General features: G+C 35.2%; 1 non-coding gene across 1 annotated transcript; it reads right to left on the bottom strand.

Annotated features, from left to right (window-relative positions):
• Window positions 1-4,390: 4,390 nt before the first annotated feature.
• On the bottom strand, window positions 4,391-4,497 carry LOC140894089 (small nucleolar RNA R71). Its single transcript, XR_012153640.1, has one exon. It is a non-coding gene; the product is annotated as a small nucleolar RNA R71 (small nucleolar RNA).
• Window positions 4,498-5,504: the final 1,007 nt, after the last annotated feature.

The raw sequence follows: 5,504 nt of genomic DNA, 5'->3' as shown, positions 1-5,504 counted from the left end.
TCCTCGTTACCTGCATCATTAAAGTATAGTGAGTCGAAAGACTCAGCAAGAAAATGCATAACAAGCCATTCATAGTTTCCTGTTGATCAACAAGCATATGTCATTACGCCCGTAACTTTCATTCTTTGGATAGCCGCTTCGTAGCTCATCCCGAAGTGCATACCCCGTATAACCATCCCGTGAGCCATGTTTGGATAGCCGCTCCGGAGCTCATCCCGAAGTGCATACCCCATGTAATCACCACAAGATGCATAAGTCATCAAAATATTTTTCATACATCATAACATATCATGCTTCATACATATCATCGTCATTCTTCCATCATCATGAACTTTCATAAAAAATATCGTGCATGCATAAACCAATGTGAGAACCCTTCATGCATAAAATACTTCCTACATTTCATGATTTTCATGAAAAAAATAGTTTTCATGAAGGTTGAAAACATAACTTACATTACAAAGTATATTTGGTCCACGTGAGTCGTTCCATCCGTCACAGACATTCAAAACTTGAAATGTTTGCATAAAACCTCCTGAATATACTTAAGACATCTTAAAATAACATGAACATGAATTTAGTATCCTTAAAATGAAGGTTAAAAATTTTGGGACAGCGGCATTCCGGACCCTTGTCCGGACCCGTGTCCAGATGGGGCACGGACCCCGTGCCAACATATGTGCACAACAAAATTTCGATTTTTAGGGACAGAGGGCACCCGAACCCCCTTCTGGACCTCCTTCCAGGGTCTGGACATTCGCGAAATAAAAATTTTGGCCTGCGAACAGCTTTCACGAAAATCAAATTTTTGGGTTCCTAATTCGGCCAATCTTCTTGAACCTTGGAAAAACAATTCAAAACTCTGATAAACCTTCAAATAACACCTCAAAACTCATTCATCAACCCATTAATTCAAAGATTTGAATAAAAAATACATACCCAACACACTCAAACTCAAAACTTGGATTTCAAACATCTAAGCCCTTACAACTCATCAAACTTGTACCGAAAACATCAGAAACTCCTCACGTTTCACAATTAATCATATATATTCATGAAACATCAAGAAATATGCATAGATCAACAATATTCAACATAAGGTTTAAATATTTAAAATAGCTATATTCTTGAATGGGTTCAAACCGATGAAAACTTGCCTGAATTGTTTGATTGAGATTAACCTGGACTGCAGAACGATCGAGCCTTGAGAAGTGGAAGAACCCTAGCCCGAAGATTGCAGTGTTTGAGAGTGATTTTGAGTTAAGAAAAGGGAGAGTTCAAATGAGAGTTCAGAATAAAATTCTGAACGCTTATTTTTTTTGTGACTAATGGGCTCTAGCACGGCCCATTAGTTACATTTAAAATTTTTTTAAAAATTTTACTCTCTCAATTAAATAAAAATACATTGCATCCCTTTAAACTTAATTTAAAATATTTTCTTAACTCGTTTCAAGGCTAGACTCGTTCCTGCGACCCAAGATTAATTCCAACATGAAAACTTTAAAATCATACAGATTACATAATATTTCAGGCATTCAAATAATTCACTTTATTAAACATAACAATTAAGCATACTAAATAACATGCATTAAATCACATGATTTAATTATCTTAACGTGATTAAGCCAGTGGACTTTTGGACCTTGCATCGAGGGAAGTCAGTGAATGGCTCCATAGTCGTCTTCAAGTTCGAGTCATCCGATTCTTGATCAATATGAGGGATTATACACGCCATAGAAATCATAGGCGGATTGAGGTGATGCTTCCAGTCTAGAAGTCCGTCTAGAAGTCCAGAAGAAGTTTTGATTCCAATGCTAAAAAAAATTTGCATTTGTAGATTCTCTTGGCATACGTGTAAATTATATTGATGTTGTGTTTGCAGTTTGCACCAGATTTTGAAATAATTTTTCCCATATAACATGCACATACCTTTCACAAGGATATGATACATATAAACTCGTCGTTTTTTTTGTTTTTTTTTTTAATTCGAAGTTAGATATCACAAGGAATTTAGAATGAGATTGTTGGGATCAGATTTAAACAATACTAAAAATTGCATTCAGAAACTAAAAAAGATTGCATCAGCTTCTTGTTCTTGATCACTAGTACTAGGGGTGAGCATTCGGTTAATTCGGTCAGAAACCGAACCGAATTAACCGAATTGCATTTTGGTTAGCCGAACCGAACCGAATTAAAAATTGGTTAATTCGGTTAACCGACCGAAATAACCGATTTTTTTTAAAAAAAATTAAAAAATTAAAATTTTATAAAATTAATACTTTAAATATGATATTTTTATCATTATAAAAATATATTGAGCTTAAAAAAGTAAAATAAGAAAAATTAAGTAAAATATTAAATATAAAAACATTTAAAATATTGATAAGTGCATTTTATGCATTTAATTTGCATATGATTTGACTTGGATTTTTTTATGTATCGAGTGGATTTTATGCGTATTTGTTGTTGTTTGTGTTAAATGCAAGGATTTGAAGAAAAGTATCGAGAAGAGACGGAAAAAGGAATTACGGGACAGGAAACTTTAAAAAATTACTGGGAATGTTACAGACATCCAAATCCGATCTTCACCGTTCAAATTGAATTTTAGGATGGTTTTAAGTTTTTGTCAAAATTTTAGCTTGATCCGACGGCTAGAACTTGAGTAATGATTTTTACAAAACTGCTGTGCAGATGGTGAAATGGAAGAACAAGTAATGCCCCAGCGCCGAATAATTAGCGCTCCAGCGCTGCGTAGTCTCCAAAAATATGGAAAGTCTCTAATCGAGTTTAAAAAGGAATTTTACAACTTATAATGGGGGATACGAGGGTTTAGAGATGAGGGCTTAGAGAGTTTTCAGAGCATAGATACGGCTATTGAGATTTTTGAAGTGAACAAGAGCTCGAGAATTTGATACGAAGACGGAAGACGACGGCATCCGGCGACGGAAAAGCTTAATTTTACTTCGTTCTAGTTTTCCTTTAAACTCCAATTTTCTAGTTTGATGGATTATTTGAAGAACAAGTTTTGTTTGATCTTTGAATTTGTTATGAACTAATTTCTTTGTTTAGAGGTAGACGGATCTTGACTGGAAACTATGATTGAGATATTTTGATTTATATATTTGAATTATTCGCACAGTTTATTTGTTTTTTCCTGATTTTAATGCTTTCAATTTACTGGCCATAGATTGAATGATAATTGATTTAGAATCTATCACTCGAGAGAGGAGATTTTGAATACGACATAGGAAAATACATCTTTGGTGTTTATACTGTTTGAGAGGCATATAACTCCATAGAAGTCATTAGAAGAATTCTCGTGCCATTTATCGGATTTAATAGTCAAACTTAGATAGACATATTGAGTTTGCTATTGCATACGAATTTCTGCTTGAAACTCGAGAGAGGTAGCAGGAAATAATAGGAATTCTTGGCTAATAAACTATAAGATTTTATAATTGAACAATCATTAGAAATAAATTGTTGTGTACAGTCAAGTGAAGTCGAACCTCTAGCATTCATCGCTTATTGAATTTTCATCTCGTGAACTCGTGGTTATTTATTTTTGTTTCTTGCAAATTTTAGTTTGATATAACTCAAATCATTCCCGTAGCTCTACATAGGATTAAGATTTTATTAGTTGCAAATATTTGATATAATATCATTTATTCATTCTTCGTGGGATCGACTTGGACTTAAGTCCTATATTATAACTTGACATCGTGCGCTTGCGAGCGAAAAACACGCAACAAGTTTTTGGCGCCGTTGCGGGGGATTGAATTTTATTTGATTTATATTAAATTGTGCTAATTAGTCTTAATTTTGATTTAGAGCATATTATTTTATTTTGTTGGTTTTAATTTTAAAATTTTCCCTGTCTATGCAGTTTATGCAAAAAAGCCAAAGTTACGACTCACTGCTCTATGATCAGGAAATCGAGAAAACTGCTAAAGCTTTGAGAAAAGCTAGAAAAGAAGAGTTGCAACAAATGGCTGAATAAAGGGAAAGAGCTGTCAATAATGCTCCGGTGCCGATCACAGATCACTTTCGACCGGTGATCAATTCTCATTATTCTAGGATAGCTCGGCAGAACATCACGGCGAATAATTTTGAGTTGAAGCCAACTCTGATTAATATGGTGCAGCAGAATCAGTTTAACGGTGCAGCTACTGAAGATCCAAATTTGCACCTGCGTATTTTTTTGGAGATTGCTGACACAGTGAAGATTCATGGTGTTACTGAGGACACCATTAGACTACGATTGTTCCCGTTCTCTCTTAGGGACAATGCTCGCAGTTGGTTGCAGTCACTACCTCTAGGGAGCATCACTACATGGGAAGACATGACATCTAAATTTCTGGCTAAGTACTTTCCTCCTGCCAAGTCTGCCCAACTAAAAATTGAGATCACAACTTTCAAACAGCAAGATTATGAGCAGCTTTATGAAGCTTTGGAGCGGTACAAGGAGTTGCTTAGGAAGTGTCCAAACCATAATTTTCCGGATTGGGAACAGATTGAGTTATTCTACAATGGTTTGAATGGCCCTACGAGAATTTCTGTGGATGCTGCAGCTGGAGGTTCAATATTTTCTAAATTTCCTGAACAGGCTTATGAGATGCTTGATGTGGGGACCCGGGTTGCTAATCTCATCTTAGGGCAATTAACGATTAATAAACAATTAATCGAACAATAAAAGAATATTCAAACCAAGAGCTAAAATTTTTTTTTTAAAATCTTAGCACCTCGCTCGATCGGGTAAATTCACCCGATCGAGCGGGCAAGAAAGTCCAGCTCTCGGGTCTGAATCCATATTGGTCTCACTCGATCGGTGGAAATAACCCGATCGAGCGAGCCCAAAAACTCACTTCTCTGCTTTGGAAATTCACAGGCCGCGCTCGATCCGCAAAAGTCACCCGATCGAGCGGGCTCCAAATTCTGAAAATTCTGCTGCAACTTAATGTTGTCAAACTTGGAATATAAAGACATCTAGTCTTATACAAGCTACAAAATAAGATACATGCATTGACAAATAAATCCTAACTCATAAATACATCAATTCATGAATATAAACTAGGATTTACCAAATAGAAACATGTACAAGATTCTTGGTCTTCTAACATGTTATTAACAATACATATCATTTGCTTAAAACCCGAATCACCACATGCTATCTCTCTTTTCAAGATATCCAAGCCAACTCTAGCTTGATCATGCCCCAACCTGATGCAATGCACACATACAAACAAAGCAACATCCGGATAACTCCGGTGAGAATAAATCTCAGTATGAAAGACATGCATATACATCATGAAAGCATATGGAATCTATATGCTATAAAACTCTAAAATCATAAACCATGTAATAATATGTAGATCATAGAATCATCATCGACGCTTAAACTCTTAACACATAATGATTCATCTAAAACAATAGAACACATTCATATCTAGAATAGTGTATCACAACATGCTAGCATTTATAACTGCATAATCTAAACCATAGAA

This window comes from Henckelia pumila, chromosome 3, assembly GCF_033568475.1.
Source record: "Henckelia pumila isolate YLH828 chromosome 3, ASM3356847v2, whole genome shotgun sequence".
NCBI lineage: Eukaryota > Viridiplantae > Streptophyta > Magnoliopsida > Lamiales > Gesneriaceae > Henckelia > Henckelia pumila.
Note: the sequence above shows the minus strand (reverse complement) of the source record. Positions and strands in the feature narration are given on the sequence as shown.